The sequence below is a fragment of the Hypanus sabinus genome, chromosome 21, assembly GCF_030144855.1.
Source record: "Hypanus sabinus isolate sHypSab1 chromosome 21, sHypSab1.hap1, whole genome shotgun sequence".
Lineage (NCBI taxonomy): Eukaryota > Metazoa > Chordata > Chondrichthyes > Myliobatiformes > Dasyatidae > Hypanus > Hypanus sabinus.
The window spans coordinates 5,490,229-5,512,385 of record NC_082726.1 but is presented as its reverse complement, the minus strand read 5'-3'; positions in this window follow the sequence as shown (position 1 = coordinate 5,512,385).

Genomic DNA, 22,157 nt, shown 5'->3' with positions numbered 1-22,157 from the left:
GAGTGTGGGATCTGGGGTCAGTGAATGGAGGGAGTGTGGGCTCTGGGATCAGTGAATGGAGAGTGTGGTGTCTGGGATCAGTGAATGGAGAGAGTGTGTGATCTGATTTCAGTGAATGGAGAGAGTGTGGGATCTGGGGTCAGTGAATGGAGAGAGTGTGGGATCTGGGATCAGTGAATGGAGAGAGTGTGGGATCTGGGATCAGTGAATGGAGAGAGTGTGGTGTCTGGGATCAGTGAATGGAGAGAGTGTGGGATCTGGGATCCCAGTGTATGGAGTCAGTGTGGGATCTGGGGTCAGTTAATGGAGAGTGTGGGTTCTGGGGTCAGTTAATGGAGAGAGTGTGGGATCTGGGATCAGTGAATGGAGACAGTTCAGGATCTGGGATCAGTGAATGGAGAGAGTGTGGGTTCTGGAATTAGTGAATGGAGAGAGAGTGGGAATCTGGGATCCCAGTGTATGGAGTCAGTGTGGGATCTGGGGTCAGTGAATGGAGAGTGTGGGATCTGGGGTCAGTGAATGGAGAGAGTGTGGGATCTGGGGTCAGTGAATGGAGAGTGTGGGATCTGGGGTCAGTGAACGGAGGGAGTGTGGGATCTGGGATCAGTGAATGGAGAGAGTGTGGTGTCTGGGATCAGTAAATGGAGAGAGTGTGTGATCTGGGATCAGTGAATGGAGAGAGTGTGGGATCTGGGATCAGTGAATGGAGAGAGTGTGGGATCTGGGATCCAGTGAATGGGGTGTGTCTGGGATTTTGGATCAGTTAATCGATAGTGTGCGGGATCTGTGATCAGTGCATGGAGAGATTTTGAGATGTGGGATCAGTGAATGGAGAGAGTGTGGTGTCTGGGGTCAGTGAATGGAGAGAGTGTGGTGTCTGGGATCAGTGAATGGAGACAGTTCAGGATCTGGGATCAGTGACTGGAGAGAGTGTGGGTTCTGGGATCAGTGAATGGAGACAGTTCAGGATCTGGGATCAGTGAATGGAGAGAGTGTGGGTTCTGGAATTAGTGAATGGAGAGAGTGTGGGATCTGGGATCAGTGAATGGAGTCAGTGTGGGATCTGGGGTCAGTGAATGGAGAGAGTGGGATCTGGGGTCAGTGAATGGAGAGAGTGTGGGATCTGGGGTCAGTGAATGGAGAGTGTGGGATCTGGTGTCAGTGAACGGAGGGAGTGTGGGATCTGGGATCAGGGAATGAAGAGAGTGTGGTGTCTGGGATCAGTAAATGGAGAGAGTGTGTGATCTGGGATCAGTGAATGGAGAGAGTGTGTGATCTGGGATCAGTGAATTGAGAGAGTGTGGGATCTGGGATCCAGTGAATGGGGTGTGTCTGGGATTTTGGATCAGTTAATCGATAGTGTGCGGGATCTGTGATCAGTGCATGGAGAGATTTTGAGATGTGGGATCAGTGAATGGAGAGAGTGTGGGATCTGGGATCAGTGAATGGAGAGAGTGTGGGATCTGGGGTCAGTGAATGGAGAGAGTGTGGGATCTGGGATCAGTGAATGGAGAGTGTGTGGGATCTGGGATCCCAGTGTATGGAGAGAGTGTGGTGACTGGGATCAGTGAATGGAGAGACTGTGGGATCTGGGGTCAGTGAATGGAGAGAGTGTGGGATCTGGGGTCAGTGAATGGAGAGTGTGGGATCTGGGGTCAGTGAATGGAGGGAGTGTGGGATCTGGGATCAGTGAATGGAGAGAGTGTGGTGTCTGGGATCAGTGAATGGAGAGAGTGTGGGATCTGGGATCAGTGAATTGAGAGAGTGTGGGATCTGGGATCCAGTGAATGGGGTGTGTCTGGGATTTTGGATCAGTTAATCGATAGTGTGCGGGATCTGTGATCAGGGCATGGAGAGATTTTGAGATGTTGTATCAGTGAATGGAGAGAGTGTGGTGTCTGGGGTCAGTGAATGGAGAGAGTGTGGTGTCTGGGATCAGTGAATGGAGACAGTTCAGGATCTGGGATCAGTGAATGGAGAGAGTGTGGGATCTGGGATCAGTGAATGGAGTCAGTGTGGGATCTGGGGTCAGTGAATTGAGAGTGTGGGATCTGGGGTCAGTGAATGGAGTGTGTGGGATCCCGGATCAGTGAATGGAGAGAGTGTGGGATCGAGTATCAGTGAATGGAGAGAGTGTGGGATCTGGGATCAGTGAATGGAGACAGTTCAGGATCTGGGATCAGTGAATGGAGAGAGTGTGGGATCTGGGATCAGTGAATGGAGTCAGTGTGGGATCTGGGGTCAGTGAATGGAGAGTGTGGGATCTGGGGTCAGTGAATGGAGTGTGTGGGATCCCGGATCAGTGAATGGAGAGAGTGTGGGATCTGGGATCAGTGAATGGAGAATGTCTGGGATCTAGGATTAGTGAATGGAGAGAGTGTGGGATCTGGGACCAGTTAATGGAGAGAGTGTGGGATCTGGGTCCAGTGAATGGAGAGAGTGTTGGATCTGTTGTCAGTGAATGGAGAATGTGTGGGATCTGGGATTAGTGAATGGAGAGAGTGTGGGATCTGTGGTCAGTGACTGGAGAGAGTGTGGGATCTGGGGTCAGTGAATGGAGAGCGTGTGGTGTCTGGGATCAGTGAATGGAGAGAGTGTGGGATCTGGGACCAGTGAATGGAGAGAGTGTGGGATCTGTGGTCAGTGAATGGAGAGAGTTTCAGATTGGGGATCAGTGAATAGAGAGAGTGTGGGATCTGGGGCCAGTGAATGGAGACAATTCAGGATCTAGGATCAGTGAATGGAGACAGTTTGGGTTCTGGGATCAGTGAATGGGGTGTGACTGGGATTGTGGATCAGTTAATGGATAGTTTGCAGGATCTGTGATCAGTGCATGGAGCGATTTTGAGATGTGGGATCAGTGAATGAAGAGTGTGTGGTTTCTGGGTGCAGTGAATGGAGAGATTGTGGGATCGGGGATCAGTGCATGGAGAGTTTGGGATCTGGGATCAGTGAATGGAGACAGTATGGGATCGGTGATCAGTGCATGGAGAGAGTGTGGGATCTGGGGTCAGTGAATGGAGAGAGTATGGGATCTGGGATCCCAGTGTATGGAGTCAGTGTGGGATCTGGGGTCAGTGAATGGAGAGTGTGGGATCTGGGGTCAGTGAATGGAGAGAGTGTGGGATCTGGGGTTAGTGAATGGAGATTTTGAGATGTGGGATCAGTGAATGGAGAGAGTGTGGTGTCTGGGGTCAGTGAATGGAGAGAGTGTGGTGTCTGGGATCAGTGAATGGAGACAGTTCAGGATCTGGGATCAGTGAATGGAGAGAGTGTGGGTTCTGGAATTAGTGAATGGAGAGAGTGTGGGATCTGGGATCAGTGAATGGAGTCAGTGTGGGATCTGGGGTCAGTGAATGGAGAGTGTGGGATGTGGGGTCAGTGAATGGAGAGAGTGTGGGATCCAGTATCAGTGAATGGAGAGAGTGTGGGATCTGGGATCAGTGAATGGAGACAGTTCAGGATCTGGGATCAGTGAATGGAGAGAGTGTGGGATCTGGGATCCCAGTGTATGGAGTCAGTGCGGGATCTGGGTTCAGTGAATGGAGAGTGTGGGATCTGGGACCAGTTAATGGAGAGAGTGTGGGATCTGGGTCCAGTGAATGGAGAGAGTGTTGGATCTGTTGTCAGTGAATGGAGAATGTGTGGGATCTGGGATTAGTGAATGGAGAGAGTGTGGGATCTGTGGTCAGTGACTGGAGAGAGTGTGGGATCTGGGGTCAGTGAATGGAGAGCGTGTGGTGTCTGGGATCAGTGAATGGAGAGAGTGTGGGATCTGGGACCAGTGAATGGAGAGAGTGTGGGATCTGTGGTCAGGGAATGGAGAGAGTTTCAGATTGGGGATCAGTGAATAGAGAGAGTGTGGGATCTGGGGCCAGTGAATGGAGACAATTCAGGATCTAGGATCAGTGAATGGAGACAGTTTGGGTTCTGGGATCAGTGAATGGGGTGTGACTGGGATTGTGGATCAGTTAATGGATAGTTTGCAGGATCTGTGATCAGTGCATGGAGCGATTTTGAGATGTGGGATCAGTGAATGAAGAGTGTGTGGTTTCTGGGTGCAGTGAATGGAGAGATTGTGGGATCGGGGATCAGTGCATGGAGAGTGTGGGATCTGGGATCAGTGAATGGAGACAGTATGGGATCGGTGATCAGTGCATGGAGAGAGTGTGGGATCTGGGGTCAGTGAATGGAGAGAGTATGGGATCTGGGATCCCAGTGTATGGAGTCAGTGTGGGATCTGGGGTCAGTGAATGGAGAGTGTGGGATCTGGGGTCAGTGAATGGAGAGAGTGTGGGATCTGGGGTTAGTGAATGGAGATTTTGAGATGTGGGATCAGTGAATGGAGAGAGTGTGGTGTCTGGGGTCAGTGAATGGAGAGAGTGTGGTGTCTGGGATCAGTGAATGGAGACAGTTCAGGATCTGGGATCAGTGAATGGAGAGAGTGTGGGTTCTGGAATTAGTGAATGGAGAGAGTGTGGGATCTGGGATCAGTGAATGGAGTCAGTGTGGGATCTGGGGTCAGTGAATGGAGAGTGTGGGATGTGGGGTCAGTGAATGGAGAGAGTGTGGGATCCAGTATCAGTGAATGGAGAGAGTGTGGGATCTGGGATCAGTGAATGGAGACAGTTCAGGATCTGGGATCAGTGAATGGAGAGAGTGTGGGATCTGGGATCCCAGTGTATGGAGTCAGTGCGGGATCTGGGTTCAGTGAATGGAGAGTGTGGGATCTGGGGTCAGTGAATGGAAAGAGTGTGGGATCTGGGGTCAGTGAATGGAGGGAGTGTGGGATCTGGGATCAGTGAATGGAGAGAGTGTGGGCTCTGGGATCAGTGAATGGAGAGTGTGGTGTCTGGGATCAGTGAATGGAGAGAGTGTGTGATCTGGGATCAGTGAAAGGAGAGAGTGTGGGATCTGGGGTCAGTGAATGGAGAGAGTGTGGGATCTGGGATCAGTGAATGGAGAGAGTGTGGGATCTGGGATCAGTGAATGGAGAGAGTGTGGTGTCTGGGATCAGTGAATGGAGAGAGTGTGGGATCTGGGATCCCAGTGTATGGAGTCAGTGTGGGATCTGGGGTCAGTTAATGGAGAGTGTGGGTTCTGGGGTCAGTTAATGGAGAGAGTGTGGGATCTGGGATCAGTGAATGGAGACAGTTCAGGATCTGGGATCAGTGAATGGAGAGAGTGTGGGTTCTGGAATTAGTGAATGGAGAGAGAGTGGGAATCTGGGATCCCAGTGTATGGAGTCAGTGTGGGATCTGGGGTCAGTGAATGGAGAGTGTGGGATCTGGGGTCAGTGAATGGAGAGAGTGTGGGATCTGGGGTCAGTGAATGGAGACAGTTCAGGATCTGGGATCAGTGAATGGAGAGAGTGTGGGATCTGGGATCCCAGTGTATGGAGTCAGTGCGGGATCTGGGGTCAGTGAATGGAGAGTGTGGGATCTGGGGTCAGTGAATGGAAAGAGTGTGGGATCTGGGGTCAGTGAATGGAGGGAGTGTGGGCTCTGGGATCAGTGAATGGAGAGTGTGGTGTCTGGGATCAGTGAATGGAGAGAGTGTGTGATCTGATTTCAGTGAATGGAGAGAGTGTGGGATCTGGGGTCAGTGAATGGAGAGAGTGTGGGATCTGGGATCAGTGAATGGAGAGAGTGTGGGATCTGGGATCAGTGAATGGAGAGAGTGTGGTGTCTGGGATCAGTGAATGGAGAGAGTGTGGGATCTGGGATCCCAGTGTATGGAGTCAGTGTGGGATCTGGGGTCAGTTAATGGAGAGTGTGGGTTCTGGGGTCAGTTAATGGAGAGAGTGTGGGATCTGGGATCAGTGAATGGAGACAGTTCAGGATCTGGGATCAGTGAATGGAGAGAGTGTGGGTTCTGGAATTAGTGAATGGAGAGAGAGTGGGAATCTGGGATCCCAGTGTATGGAGTCAGTGTGGGATCTGGGGTCAGTGAATGGAGAGTGTGGGATCTGGGGTCAGTGAATGGAGAGAGTGTGGGATCTGGGGTCAGTGAATGGAGAGTGTGGGATCTGGGGTCAGTGAACGGAGGGAGTGTGGGATCTGTGATCAGTGAATGGAGAGAGTGTGGTGTCTGGGATCAGTAAATGGAGAGAGTGTGTGATCTGGGATCAGTGAATGGAGAGAGTGTGGGATCTGGGATCAGTGAATGGAGAGAGTGTGGGATCTGGGATCCAGTGAATGGGGTGTGTCTGGGATTTTGGATCAGTTAATCGATAGTGTGCGGGATCTGTGATCAGTGCATGGAGAGATTTTGAGATGTGGGATCAGTGAATGGAGAGAGTGTGGTGTCTGGGGTCAGTGAATGGAGAGAGTGTGGTGTCTGGGATCAGTGAATGGAGACAGTTCAGGATCTGGGATCAGTGACTGGAGAGAGTGTGGGTTCTGGGATCAGTGAATGGAGACAGTTCAGGATCTGGGATCAGTGAATGGAGAGAGTGTGGGTTCTGGAATTAGTGAATGGAGAGAGTGTGGGATCTGGGATCAGTGAATGGAGTCAGTGTGGGATCTGGGGTCAGTGAATGGAGAGAGTGGGATCTGGGGTCAGTGAATGGAGAGAGTGTGGGATCTGGGGTCAGTGAATGGAGAGTGTGGGATCTGGTGTCAGTGAACGGAGGGAGTGTGGGATCTGGGATCAGGGAATGAAGAGAGTGTGGTGTCTGGGATCAGTAAATGGAGAGAGTGTGTGATCTGGGATCAGTGAATGGAGAGAGTGTGTGATCTGGGATCAGTGAATTGAGAGAGTGTGGGATCTGGGATCCAGTGAATGGGGTGTGTCTGGGATTTTGGATCAGTTAATCGATAGTGTGCGGGATCTGTGATCAGTGCATGGAGAGATTTTGAGATGTGGGATCAGTGAATGGAGAGAGTGTGGGATCTGGGATCAGTGAATGGAGAGAGTGTGGGATCTGGGGTCAGTGAATGGAGAGAGTGTGGGATCTGGGATCAGTGAATGGAGAGTGTGTGGGATCTGGGATCCCAGTGTATGGAGAGAGTGTGGTGACTGGGATCAGTGAATGGAGAGACTGTGGGATCTGGGGTCAGTGAATGGAGAGAGTGTGGGATCTGGGGTCAGTGAATGGAGAGTGTGGGATCTGGGGTCAGTGAATGGAGGGAGTGTGGGATCTGGGATCAGTGAATGGAGAGAGTGTGGTGTCTGGGATCAGTGAATGGAGAGAGTGTGGGATCTGGGATCAGTGAATTGAGAGAGTGTGGGATCTGGGATCCAGTGAATGGGGTGTGTCTGGGATTTTGGATCCGTTAATCGATAGTGTGCGGGATCTGTGATCAGGGCATGGAGAGATTTTGAGATGTTGTATCAGTGAATGGAGAGAGTGTGGTGTCTGGGGTCAGTGAATGGAGAGAGTGTGGTGTCTGGGATCAGTGAATGGAGACAGTTCAGGATCTGGGATCAGTGAATGGAGAGAGTGTGGGATCTGGGATCAGTGAATGGAGTCAGTGTGGGATCTGGGGTCAGTGAATGGAGAGTGTGGGATCTGGGGTCAGTGAATGGAGTGTGTGGGATCCCGGATCAGTGAATGGAGAGAGTGTGGGATCGAGTATCAGTGAATGGAGAGAGTGTGGGATCTGGGATCAGTGAATGGAGACAGTTCAGGATCTGGGATCAGTGAATGGAGAGAGTGTGGGATCTGGGATCAGTGAATGGAGTCAGTGTGGGATCTGGGGTCAGTGAATGGAGAGTGTGGGATCTGGGGTCAGTGAATGGAGTGTGTGGGATCCCGGATCAGTGAATGGAGAGAGTGTGGGATCCAGTATCAGTGAATGGAGAGAGTGTGGGATCTGGGATCAGTGAATGGAGACAGTTCAGGATCTGGGATCAGTGAATGGAGTCAGTGTGGGATCTGGGGTCAGAGAATGGAGAGTGTGGGATCTGGGGTCAGTGAATGGAGAGAGTGTGGGATCTGGGGTCAGTGAATGCAGAGTCTGGGATCGGGGATCAGTGAATAGAGAGAGTGTGGGATCTGGGGTCAGTGAATGGAGAGTGTGGGATCTGGGGTCAGTGAATGGAGAGAGTGTGGGATCTGGGATCAGTGAATGGAGAGAGTGTGGGATCTGGGGTCAGTGAATGGAGGGAGTGTGGGATCCAGTATCAGTGAATGGAGAGAGTGTGGGATCTGGGATCAGTGAATGGAGACAGTTCAGGATCTGGGATCAGTGAATGGAGAGAGTGTGGGTTCTGGAATTAGTGAATGGAGAGAGTGTGGGATCTGGGATCAGTGAATGGAGTCAGTGTGGGATCTGGGGTCAGTGAATGGAGAGTGTGGGATCTGGGGTCAGTGAATGGAGTGTGTGGGATCTGGGATCAGTGAATGGAGAGAGTGTGGGATCTGGGGTCAGTGAATGGAGAGAGTGTGTGATCTGGGATCAGTGAATGGAGAGAATGTGGGATCTGGGATCCCAGTGTATGGAGAGAGTGTGGTGTCTGGGATCAGTGAATGGAGAGAGTGTGGGATCTGGGGTCAGTGAATGGAGAGAGTGTGGGATCTGGGGTCAGTGAATGGAGAGTGTGGGATCTGGGGTCAGTGAATGGAGGGAGTGTGGGATCTGGGATCAGTGAATGGAGAGAGTGTGGTGTCTGGGATCAGTGAATGGAGAGTGTGTGATCTGGGATCAGTGAATGGAGAGAGTGTGGGATCTGGGATCAGTGAATGGAGAGAGTGTGGGATCTGGGATCAGTGAATGGAGAGAGTGTGGGATCTGGGATCCCGTGAATGGGGTGTGTCTGGGATTTTGGATCAGTTAATCGATAGTGTGCGGGATCTGTGATCAGTGCATGGAGAGATTTTGAGATGTTGGATCAGTGAATGGAGAGAGTGTGGTGTCTGGGGTCAGTGAATGGAGAGTGTGGGATCTGGGGTCAGTGAATGGAGTGTGTGGAATCCCGGATCAGTGAATGGAGAGAGTGTGGGATCCAGTATCAGTGAATGGAGAGAGTGTGGGATCTGGGATCAGTGAATGGAGACAGTTCAGGATCTGGGATCAGTGAATGGAGTCAGTATGGGATCTGGGGTCAGTGAATGGAGAGTGTGGGATCTGGGGTCAGTGAATGGAGAGAGTGTGCATCTGGGGTCAGTGAATGGAGAGTCTGGGATCGGGGATCAGTGAATAGAGAGAGTGTGGGATCTGGGGTCAGTGAATGGAGAGTGTGGGATCTGGGATCAGTGAATGGAGAGAGTTTGGGATCTGGGATCAGTGAATGGAGAGAGTGTGGGATCTGGGGTCAGTGAATGGAGGGAGTGTGGGATCCAGTATCAGTGAATGGAGAGAGTGTGGGATCTGGGATCAGTGAATGGAGAGAGTGTGGGATCTGGGATCCCAGTGTATGGAGTCAGTGTGGGATCTGGGGTCAGTGAATGGAGAGTGTGGGATCTGGGGTCAGTGAATGGAAAGAGTGTGGGATCTGGGGTCAGTGAATGGAGGGAGTGTGGGCTCTGGGATCAGTGAATGGAGAGTGTGGTGTCTGGGATCAGTGAATGGAGAGAGTGTGTGATCTGGGATCAGTGAATGGAGAGAGTGTGGGATCTGGGGTCAGTGAATGGAGAGAGTGTGGGATCTGTGATCAGTGAATGGAGAGAGTGTGGGATCTGGGATCAGTGAATGGAGAGAGTGTGGTGTCTGGGATCAGTGAATGGAGAGAGTGTGGGATCTGGGATCCCAGTGTATGGAGTCAGTGTGGGATCTGGGGTCAGTTAATGGAGAGTGTGGGTTCTGGGGTCAGTTAATGGAGAGAGTGTGGGATCTGGGATCAGTGAATGGAGACAGTTCAGGATCTGGGATCAGTGAATGGAGAGAGTGTGGGTTCTGGAATTAGTGAATGGAGAGAGAGTGGGAATCTGGGATCCCAGTGTATGGAGTCAGTGTGGGATCTGGGGTCAGTGAATGGAGAGTGTGGGATCTGGGGTCAGTGAATGGAGAGAGTGTGGGATCTGGGGTCAGTGAATGGAGAGTGTGGGATCTGGGGTCAGTGAACGGAGGGAGTGTGGGATCTGGGATCAGTGAATGGAGAGAGTGTGGTGTCTGGGATCAGTAAATGGAGAGAGTGTGTGATCTGGGATCAGTGAATGGAGAGAGTGTGGGATCTGGGATCAGTGAATGGAGAGAGTGTGGGATCTGGGATCCAGTGAATGGGGTGTGTCTGGGATTTTGGATCAGTTAATCGATAGTGTGCGGGATCTGTGATCAGTGCATGGAGAGATTTTGAGATGTGGGATCAGTGAATGGAGAGAGTGTGGTGTCTGGGGTCAGTGAATGGAGAGAGTGTGGGATCGAGTATCAGTGAATGGAGAGAGTGTGGGATCTGGGATCAGTGAATGGAGACAGTTCAGGATCTGGGATCAGTGAATGGAGAGAGTGTGGGATCTGGGATCAGTGAATGGAGTCAGTGTGGGATCTGGGGTCAGTGAATGGAGAGTGTGGGATCTGGGGTCAGTGAATGGAGTGTGTGGGATCCCGGATCAGTGAATGGAGAGAGTGTGGGATCCAGTATCAGTGAATGGAGAGAGTGTGGGATCTGGGATCAGTGAATGGAGACAGTTCAGGATCTGGGATCAGTGAATGGAGTCAGTGTGGGATCTGGGGTCAGAGAATGGAGAGTGTGGGATCTGGGGTCAGTGAATGGAGAGAGTGTGGGATCTGGGGTCAGTGAATGCAGAGTCTGGGATCGGGGATCAGTGAATAGAGAGAGTGTGGGATCTGGGGTCAGTGAATGGAGAGTGTGGGATCTGGGGTCAGTGAATGGAGAGAGTGTGGGATCTGGGATCAGTGAATGGAGAGAGTGTGGGATCTGGGGTCAGTGAATGGAGGGAGTGTGGGATCCAGTATCAGTGAATGGAGAGAGTGTGGGATCTGGGATCAGTGAATGGAGACAGTTCAGGATCTGGGATCAGTGAATGGAGAGAGTGTGGGTTCTGGAATTAGTGAATGGAGAGAGTGTGGGATCTGGGATCAGTGAATGGAGTCAGTGTGGGATCTGGGGTCAGTGAATGGAGAGTGTGGGATCTGGGGTCAGTGAATGGAGTGTGTGGGATCTGGGATCAGTGAATGGAGAGAGTGTGGGATCTGGGGTCAGTGAATGGAGAGAGTGTGTGATCTGGGATCAGTGAATGGAGAGAATGTGGGATCTGGGATCCCAGTGTATGGAGAGAGTGTGGTGTCTGGGATCAGTGAATGGAGAGAGTGTGGGATCTGGGGTCAGTGAATGGAGAGAGTGTGGGATCTGGGGTCAGTGAATGGAGAGTGTGGGATCTGGGGTCAGTGAATGGAGAGAGTGTGGTGTCTGGGATCAGTGAATGGAGAGTGTGTGATCTGGGATCAGTGAATGGAGAGAGTGTGGGATCTGGGATCAGTGAATGGAGAGAGTGTGGGATCTGGGATCAGTGAATGGAGAGAGTGTGGGATCTGGGATCCCGTGAATGGGGTGTGTCTGGGATTTTGGATCATTTTATCGATAGTGTGCGGGATCTGTGATCAGTGCATGGAGAGATTTTGAGATGTTGGATCAGTGAATGGAGAGAGTGTGGTGTCTGGGTTCAGTGAATGGAGAGTGTGGGATCTGGGGTCAGTGAATGGAGTGTGTGGGATCCCGGATCAGTGAATGGAGAGAGTGTGGGATCCAGTATCAGTGAATGGAGAGAGTGTGGGATCTGGGATCAGTGAATGGAGACAGTTCAGGATCTGGGATCAGTGAATGGAGTCAGTATGGGATCTGGGGTCAGTGAATGGAGAGTGTGGGATCTGGGGTCAGTGAATGGAGAGAGTGTGGGATCTGGGGTCAGTGAATGGAGAGTCTGGGATCGGGGATCAGTGAATAGAGAGAGTGTGGGATCTGGGGTCAGTGAATGGAGAGTGTGGGATCTGGGATCAGTGAATGGAGAGAGTTTGGGATCTGGGATCAGTGAATGGAGAGAGTGTGGGATCTGGGGTCAGTGAATGGAGGGAGTGTGGGATCCAGTATCAGTGAATGGAGAGAGTGTGGGATCTGGGATCAGTGAATGGAGAGAGTGTGGGATCTGGGATCCCAGTGTATGGAGTCAGTGTGGGATCTGGGGTCAGTGAATGGAGAGTGTGGGATCTGGGGTCAGTGAATGGAGAGAGTGTGGGATCTGGGATCAGTGAATGGAGACAGTTCAGGATCTGGGATCAGTGAATGGAGTCAGTGTGGGATCTGGGGTCAGAGAATGGAGAGTGTGGGATCTGGGGTCAGTGAATGGAGAGAGTGTGGGATCTGGGGTCAGTGAATGCAGAGTCTGGGATCGGGGATCAGTGAATAGAGAGAGTGTGGGATCTGGGGTCAGTGAATGGAGAGTGTGGGATCTGGGGTCAGTGAATGGAGAGAGTGTGGGATCTGGGATCAGTGAATGGAGAGAGTGTGGGATCTGGGGTCAGTGAATGGAGGGAGTGTGGGATCCAGTATCAGTGAATGGAGAGAGTGTGGGATCTGGGATCAGTGAATGGAGACAGTTCAGGATCTGGGATCAGTGAATGGAGAGAGTGTGGGTTCTGGAATTAGTGAATGGAGAGAGTGTGGGATCTGGGATCAGTGAATGGAGTCAGTGTGGGATCTGGGGTCAGTGAATGGAGAGTGTGGGATCTGGGGTCAGTGAATGGAGTGTGTGGGATCTGGGATCAGTGAATGGAGAGAGTGTGGGATCTGGGGTCAGTGACTGGAGAGAGTGTGTGATCTGGGATCAGTGAATGGAGAGAATGTGGGATCTGGGATCCCAGTGTATGGAGAGAGTGTGGTGTCTGGGATCAGTGAATGGAGAGAGTGTGGGATCTGGGGTCAGTGAATGGAGAGAGTGTGGGATCTGGGGTCAGTGAATGGAGAGTGTGGGATCTGGGGTCAGTGAATGGAGAGAGTGTGGTGTCTGGGATCAGTGAATGGAGAGTGTGTGATCTGGGATCAGTGAATGGAGAGAGTGTGGGATCTGGGATCAGTGAATGGAGAGAGTGTGGGATCTGGGATCAGTGAATGGAGAGAGTGTGGGATCTGGGATCCCGTGAATGGGGTGTGTCTGGGATTTTGGATCAGTTAATCGATAGTGTGCGGGATCTGTGATCAGTGCATGGAGAGATTTTGAGATGTTGGATCAGTGAATGGAGAGAGTGTGGTGTCTGGGGTCAGTGAATGGAGAGTGTGGGATCTGGGGTCAGTGAATGGAGTGTGTGGGATCCCGGATCAGTGAATGGAGAGAGTGTGGGATCCAGTATCAGTGAATGGAGAGAGTGTGGGATCTGGGATCAGTGAATGGAGACAGTTCAGGATCTGGGATCAGTGAATGGAGTCAGTATGTGATCTGGGGTCAGTGAATGGAGAGTGTGGGATCTGGGGTCAGTGAATGGAGAGAGTGTGGGATCTGGGGTCAGTGAATGGAGAGTCTGGGATCGGGGATCAGTGAATAGAGAGAGTGTGGGATCTGGGGTCAGTGAATGGAGAGTGTGGGATCTGGGATCAGTGAATGGAGAGAGTTTGGGATCTGGGATCAGTGAATGGAGAGAGTGTGGGATCTGGGGTCAGTGAATGGAGGGAGTGTGGGATCCAGTATCAGTGAATGGAGAGAGTGTGGGATCTGGGATCAGTGAATGGAGAGAGTGTGGGATCTGGGATCCCAGTGTATGGAGTCAGTGTGGGATCTGGGGTCAGTGAATGGAGAGTGTGGGATCTGGGGTCAGTGAATGGAAAGAGTGTGGGATCTGGGGTCAGTGAATGGAGGGAGTGTGGGCTCTGGGATCAGTGAATGGAGAGTGTGGTGTCTGGGATCAGTGAATGGAGAGAGTGTGTGATCTGGGATCAGTGAATGGAGAGAGTGTGGGATCTGGGGTCAGTGAATGGAGAGAGTGTGGGATCTGTGATCAGTGAATGGAGAGAGTGTGGGATCTGGGATCAGTGAATGGAGAGAGTGTGGTGTCTGGGATCAGTGAATGGAGAGAGTGTGGGATCTGGGATCCCAGTGTATGGAGTCAGTGTGGAATCTGGGGTCAGTTAATGGAGAGTGTGGGTTCTGGGGTCAGTTAATGGAGAGAGTGTGGGATCTGGGATCAGTGAATGGAGACAGTTCAGGATCTGGGATCAGTGAATGGAGAGAGTGTGGGTTCTGGAATTAGTGAATGGAGAGAGAGTGGGAATCTGGGATCCCAGTGTATGGAGTCAGTGTGGGATCTGGGGTCAGTGAATGGAGAGTGTGGGATCTGGGGTCAGTGAATGGAGAGAGTGTGGGATCTGGGGTCAGTGAATGGAGAGTGTGGGATCTGGGGTCAGTGAACGGAGGGAGTGTGGGATCTGGGATCAGTGAATGGAGAGAGTGTGGTGTCTGGGATCAGTAAATGGAGAGAGTGTGTGATCTGGGATCAGTGAATGGAGAGAGTGTGGGATCTGGGATCAGTGAATGGAGAGAGTGTGGGATCTGGGATCCAGTGAATGGGGTGTGTCTGGGATTTTGGATCAGTTAATCGATAGTGTGCGGGATCTGTGATCAGTGCATGGAGAGATTTTGAGATGTGGGATCAGTGAATGGAGAGAGTGTGGTGTCTGGGGTCAGTGAATGGAGAGAGTGTGGTGTCTGGGATCAGTGAATGGAGACAGTTCAGGATCTGGGATCAGTGACTGGAGAGATTGTGGGTTCTGGGATCAGTGAATGGAGACAGATCAGGATATGGGATCAGTGAATGGAGAGAGTGTGGGTTCTGGAATTAGTGAATGGAGAGAGTGTGGGATCTGGGATCAGTGAATGGAGTCAGTGTGGGATCTGGGGTCAGTGAATGGAGAGAGTGGGATCTGGGGTCAGTGAACAGAGGGAGTGTGGGATCTGGGATCAGGGAATGAAGAGAGTGTGGTGTCTGGGATCAGTAAATGGAGAGAGTGTGTGATCTGGGATCAGTGAATGGAGAGAGTGTGGGATCTGGGATCAGTGAATTGAGAGAGTGTGGGATCTGGGATCCAGTGAATGGGGTGTGTCTGGGATTTTGGATCAGTTAATCGATAGTGTGCGGGATCTGTGATCAGTGCATGGAGAGATTTTGAGATGTGGGATCAGTGAATGGAGAGAGTGTGGGATCTGGGATCAGTGAATGGAGAGAGTGTGGGATCTGGGGTCAGTGAATGGAGAGAGTGTGGGATCTGGGATCAGTGAATGAGAGTGTGTGGGACCTGGGATCCCAGTGTATGGAGAGAGTGTGGTGACTGGGATCAGTGAATGGAGAGAGTGTGGGATCTGGGGTCAGTGAATGGAGAGAGTGTGGGATCTGGGGTCAGTGAATGGAGAGTGTGGGATCTGGGGTCAGTGAATGGAGGGAGTGTGGGATCTGGGATCAGTGAATGAAGAGAGTGTGGTGTCTGGGATCAGTGAATGGAGAGAGTGTGTGATCTGGGATCAGTGAATGGAGAGAGTGTGGGATCTGGGATCCAGTGAATGGGGTGTGTCTGGGATTTTGGATCAGTTAATCGATAGTGTGCGGGATCTTTGATCAGTGCATGGAGAGATTTTGAGATGTTGTATCAGTGAATGGAGAGAGTGTGGTGTCTGGGGTCAGTGAATGGAGACAGTTCAGGATCTGGGATCAGTGAATGGAGAGAGTGGGATCTGGGGTCATTGAATGGAGAGTGTGGGATCTGGGGTCAGTGAATGGAGTGTGTGGGATCCCGGATCAGTGAATGGAGAGAGTGTGGGATCGAGTATCAGGGAATGGAGAGAGTGTGGGATCTGGGATCAGTGAATGGAGACAGTTCAGGATCTGGGATCAGTGAATGGAGAGAGTGTGGGATCTGGGATCAGTGAATGGAGTCAGTGTGGGATCTGGGGTCAGTGAATGGAGAGTGTGGGATCTGGGGTCAGTGAATGGAGTGTGTGGGATCCCGGATCAGTTAATGGAGAGAGTGTGGGATCCAGTATCAGTGAATGGAGAGAGTGTGGGATCTGGGATCAGTGAATGGAGACAGTTCAGGATCTGGGATCAGTGAATGGAGAGAGTGTGGGATCTGGGGTCAAAGAATGGAGAGTGTGGGATCTGGGGTCAGTGAATGGAGAGAGTGTGGGATCTGGGGTCAGTGAATGGAGAATCTGGGATCGGGGATCAGTGAATAGAGAGAGTGTGGGATCTGGGGTCAGTGAATGGAGAGTGTGGGATCTGGGGTCAGTGAATGGAGAGAGTGTGGGATCTGGGATCAGTGAATGGAGAGAGTGTGGGATCTGGGGTCAGTGAATGGAGGGAGTGTGGGATCCAGTATCAGTGAATGGAGAGAGTGTGGGATCTGGGATCAGTGAATGGAGACAGTTCAGGATCTGGGATCAGTGAATGGAGAGAGTGTGGGTTCTGGAATTAGTGAATGGAGAGAGTGTGGGATCTGGGATCAGTGAATGGAGTCAGTGTGGGATCTGGTGTCAGTGAATGGAGAGTGTGGGATCTGGGGTCAGTGAATGGAGTGTGTGGGATCTGGGATCAGTGAATGGAGAGAGTATGGGATCTGGGGTCAGTGAATGGAGAGAGTGTGTGATCTGGGATCAGTGAATGGAGAGAATGTGGGATCTGGGATCCCAGTGTATGGAGAGAGTGTGGTGTCTGGGATCAGTGAATGGAGAGAGTGTGGGATCTGGGGTCAGTGAATGGAGAGAGTGTGGGATCTGGGGTCAGTGAATGGAGAGTGTGGGATCTGGGGTCAGTGAATGGAGGGAGTGTGGGATCTGGGATCAGTGAATGGAGAGAGTGTGGTGTCTGGGATCAGTGAATGGAGAGTGTGTGATCTGGGATCAGTGAATGGAGAGAGTGTGGGATCTGGGATCAGTGAATGGAGAGAGTGTGGGATCTGGGATCAGTGAATGGAGAGAGTGTGGGATCTGGGATCCCGTGAATGGGGTGTGTCTGGGATTTTGGATCAGTTAATCGATAGTGTGCGGGATCTGTGATCAGTGCATGGAGAGATTTTGAGATGTTGGATCAGTGAATGGAGAGAGTGTGGTGTCTGGGGTCAGTGAATGGAGAGAGTGTGGTGTCTGGGATCAGTGAATGGAGACAGTTCAGGATCTGGGATCAGGGAATGGAGAGAGTGTGGGTTCTGGGATCAGTGAATGGAGAGAGTGTGGGTTCTGGGATCAGTGAATGGAGAGTGTGGGATCTGGGGTCAGTGAATGGAGTGTGTGGGATCCCGGATCAGTGAATGGAGAGAGTGTGGGATCCAGTATCAGTGAATGGAGAGAGTGTGGGATCTGGGATCAGTGAATGCAGACAGTTCAGGATCTGGGATCAGTGAATGGAGTCAGTATGGGATCTGGGGTCAGTGAATGGAGAGTGTGGGATCTGGGGTCAGTGAATGGAGAGAGTGTGGGATCTGGGGTCAGTGAATGGAGAGTCTGGGATCGGGGATCAGTGAATAGAGAGAGTGTGGGATCTGGGGTCAGTGAATGGAGAGTGTGGGATCTGGGATCAGTGAATGGAGAGAGTGTGGGATCTGGGATCAGTGAATGGAGAGAGTGTGGGATCTGGGGTCAGTGAATGGAGGGAGTGTGGGATCCAGTATCAGTGAATGGAGAGAGTGTGGGATCTGGGATCAGTGAATGGAGAGAGTGTGGGATCTGTGATCAGTGCATGGAGAGATTTTGAGATGTGGGATCAGTGAATGGAGAGAGTGTGGTGTCTGGGGTCAGTGAATGGAGAGAGTGTGGTGTCTGGGATCAGTGAATGGAGACAGTTCAGGATCTGGGATCAGTGACTGGAGAGAGTGTGGGTTCTGGGATCAGTGAATGGAGACAGTTCAGGATCTGGGATCAGTGAATGGAGAGAGTGTGGGTTCTGGAATTAGTGAATGGAGAGAGTGTGGGATCTGGGATCAGTGAATGGAGTCAGTGTGGGATCTGGGGTCAGTGAATGGAGAGAGTGGGATCTGGGGTCAGTGAATGGAGAGAGTGTGGGATCTGGGGTCAGTGAATGGAGAGTGTGGGATCTGGGGTCAGTGAATGGAGGGAGTGTGGGATCTGGGATCAGTGAATGAAGAGAGTGTGGTGTCTGGGATCAGTAAATGGAGAGAGTGTGTGATCTGGGATCAGTGAATGGAGAGAGTGTGGGATCTGGGATCAGTGAATTGAGAGAGTGTGGGATCTGGGATCCAGTGAATGGGGTGTGTCTGGGATTTTGGATCAGTTAATCGATAGTGTGCGGGATCTGTGATCAGTGCATGGAGAGATTTTGAGATGTGGGATCAGTGAATGGAGAGAGTGTGGGATCTGGGATCAGTGAATGGAGAGAGTGTGGGATCTGGGGTCAGTGAATGGAGAGAGTGTGGGATCTGGGGTCAGTGAATGGAGAGAGTGTGGGATCTGGGGTCAGTGAATGGAGTGTGTGGGATCTGGGGTCAGTGAATGGAGAGAGTGTGGGATCTGGGGTCAGTGAATGGAGAGTGTGGGATCCTGGGTCAGTGAATGGAGGGAGTGTGGGATCTGGGATCAGTGAATGGAGAGAGTGTGTGATCTGGGATCAGTGAATGGAGAGAGTGTGGGATCTGGGATCAGTGAATGGAGAGAGTGTGGGATCTGGGATCCAGTGAATGGGGTGTGTCTGGGATTTTGGATCAGTTAATCGATAGTGTGCGGGATCTATGATCAGTGCAAGGAGAGATTTTGAGATGTTGTATCAGTGAATGGAGAGAGTGTGGTGTCTGGGGTCAGTGAATGGAGAGAGTGTGGTGTCTGGGATCAGTGAATGGAGACAGTTCAGGATCTGGGATCAGTGAATGGAGAGAGTGTGGGATCTGGGATCAGTGAATGGAGTCAGTGTGGGATCTGGGGTCAGTGAATGGAGAGTGTGGGATCTGGGGTCAGTGAATGGAGTGTGTGGGATCCCGGATCAGTGAATGGAGAGAGTGTGGGATCGAGTATCAGTGAATGGAGAGAGTGTGGGATCTCGGATCAGTGAATGGAGACAGTTCAGGATCTGGGATCAATGAATGGAGAGAGTGTGGGATCTGGGATCAGTGAATGGAGTCAGTGTGGGATCTGGGGTCAGTGAATGGAGAGTGTGGGATCTGGGGTCAGTGAATGGAGTGTGTGGGATCCCGGATCAGTGAATGGAGAGAGTGTGGGATCCAGTATCAGTGAATGGAGAAAGTGTGGGATCTGGGATCAGTGAATGGAGACAGTTCAGGATCTGGGATCAGTGAATGGAGTCAGTGTGGGATCTGGGGTCAGTGAATGGAGAGTGTGGGATCTGGGGTCAGTGAATGGAGAGCGTGTGGGATCTGGGGTCAGTGAATGGAGAGTCTGGGATCGGGGATCAGTGAATAGAGAGAGTGTGGGATCTGGGGTCAGTGAATGGAGAGTGTGGGATCTGAGGTCAGTGAATGGAGAGAGTGTGGGATCTGGGATCAGTGAATGGAGAGAGTGTGGGATCTGGGGTCAGTGAATGGAGGGAGTGTGGGATCCAGTATCAGTGAATGGAGAGAGTGTGGGATCTGGGATCAGTGAATGGAGACAGTTCAGGATCTGGGATCAGTGAATGGAGAGAGTGTGGGTTCTGGAATTAGTGAATGGAGAGAGTGTGGGATCTGGGATCAGTGAATGGAGTCAGTGTGGGATCTGGGGTCAGTGAATGGAGAGTGTGGGATCTGGGATCAGTGAATGGAGAGAGTGTGGGATCTGGGGTCAGTGAATGGAGAGAGTGTGGTGTCTGGGGTCAGTGAATGGAGAGAGTGTGGTGTCTGGGATCAGTGAATGGAGACAGTTCAGGATCAGGGATCAGTGGATGGAGAGAGTGTGGGATCTGGGATCAGTGAATGGAGTCAGTGTGGGATTTGGGGTCAGTGAATGGAGAGTGTGGGATCTGGGGTCAGTGAATGGAGTGTGTGGGATCCCGGATCAGTGAATGGAGAGAGTGTGGGATCGAGAATCAGTGAATGGAGAGAGTGTGGGATCTGGGATCAGTGAATGGAGACAGTTCAGGATCTGGGATCAGTGAATGGAGAGAGTGTGGGATCTGGGATCAGTGAATGGAGTCAGTGTGGGATCTGGGGTCAGTGAATGGAGAGTGTGGGATCTGGGGTCAGTGAATGGAGTGTGTGGGATCCCGGATCAGTGAATGGAGAGAGTGTGGGATCTGGGGTCAGTGAATGGAGAGAGTGTGGGATCTGGGATCAGTGAATGGAGACAGTTCAGGATCTGGGATCAGTGAATGGAGTCAGTGTGGGATCTGGGGTCAGTGAATGGAGAGTGTGGGATCTGGGGTCAGTGAATGGAGAGAGTGTGGGATCTGGGGTCAGTGAATGGAGAGTCTGGGATCGGGGATCAGTGAATAGAGAGAGTGTGGGATCTGGGGTCAGTGAATGGAGAGTGTGGGATCTGGGGTCAGTGAATGGAGAGAGTGTGGGATCTGGGATCAGTGAATGGAGAGAGTGTGGGATCTGGGGTCAGTGAATGGAGGGAGTGTGGGATCCAGTATCAGTGAATGGAGAGAGTGTGGGATCTGGGATCAGTGAATGGAGACAGTTCAGGATCTGGGATCAGTGAATGGAGAGAGTGTGGGTTCTGGAATTAGTGAATGGAGAGAGTGTGGGATCTGGGATCAGTGAATGGAGTCAGTGTGGGATCTGGGGTCAGTGAATGGAGAGTGTGGGATCTGGGGTCAGTGAATGGAGTGTGTGGGATCTGGGATCAGTGAATGGAGAGAGTGTGGGATCTGGGGTCAGTGAATGGAGAGAGTGTGTGATCTGGGATCAGTGAATGGAGAGAATGTGGGATCTGGGATCCCAGTGTATGGAGAGAGTCTGGTGTCTGGGATCAGTGAATGGAGAGAATGTGGGATCTGGGATCCCGTAAATGGGGTGTGTCTGGGATTTTGGATCATTTAATCGATAGTGTGCGGGATCTGTGATCAGTGCATGGAGAGATTTTGAGATGTTGGATCAGTGAATGGAGAGAGTGTGGTGTCTGGGGTCAGTGAATGGAGAGTGTGGGATCTGGGGTCAGTGAATGGAGAGAGTGTGGGATCCAGTATCAGTGAATGGAGAGAGTGTTGGATCCAGTATCAGTGAATGGAGAGAGTGTGGGATCTGGGATCAGTGAATGGAGACAGTTCAGGATCTGGGATCAGTGAATGGAGTCAGTATGGGATCTGGGGTTAGTGAATGGAGAGTGTGGGATCTGGGGTCAGTGAATGGAGAGAGTGTGGGATCTGGGGTCAGTGAATGGAGAGTCTGGGATCGGGGATCAGTGAATAGAGAGAGTGTGGGATCTGGGGTCAGTGAATGGAGAGAGTGTGGGATCTGGGATCAGTGAATGGAGAGAGTGTGGGATCTGGGGTCAGAGAATGGAGGGAGTGTGGGATCCAGTATCAGTGAATGGAGAGAGTGTGGGATCTGGGATCAGTGAATGGAGACAGTTCAGGATCTGGGATCAGTGAATGGAGAGAGTGTGGGTTCTGGAATTAGTGAATGGAGAGAGTGTGGGATCTGAGATCAGTGAATGGAGAGAGTGTGGGATCTGGGGTCAGTGAATGCAGTGTGTGGGATCTGGGATCAGTGAATGGAGAGAGTGTGGGATCTGGGGTCAGTGAATGGAGAGAGTGTGGTGTCTGGGGTCAGTGAATGGAGAGAGTGTGGTGTCAGGGATCAGTGAATGGAGACAGTTCAGGATCTGGGATCAGTGAATGGAGAGAATGTGGGATCTGGGATCAGTGAATGGAGAGAGTGTGGTGTCAGGGATCAGTGAATGGAGACAGTTCAGGATCTGGGGTCAGTGAATGGAGTCAGTGTGGGATCTGGGGTCAGTGAATGGAGAGTGTGGGATCTGGGGTCAGTGAATGTAGTGTGTGGGATCCCGGATCAGTGAATGGAGAGAGTGTGGGATCGAGTATCAGTGAATGGAGAGAGTGTGGGATCTGGGATCAGTGAATGGAGACAGTTCAGGATCTGGGATCAGTGAATGGAGTCAGTGTGGGATCTGGGGTCAGTGAATGGAGAGTGTGGGATCTGGGGTCAGTGAATGGAGAGAGTGTGGGATCTGGGGTCAGTGAATGGAGAGTCTGGGATCGGGGATCAGTGAATAGAGAGAGTGTGGGATCTGGGGTCAGTGAATGGAGAGAGTGTGGGATCTGGGATCAGTGAATGGAGAGAGTGTGGGATCTGGGGTCAGTGAATGGAGG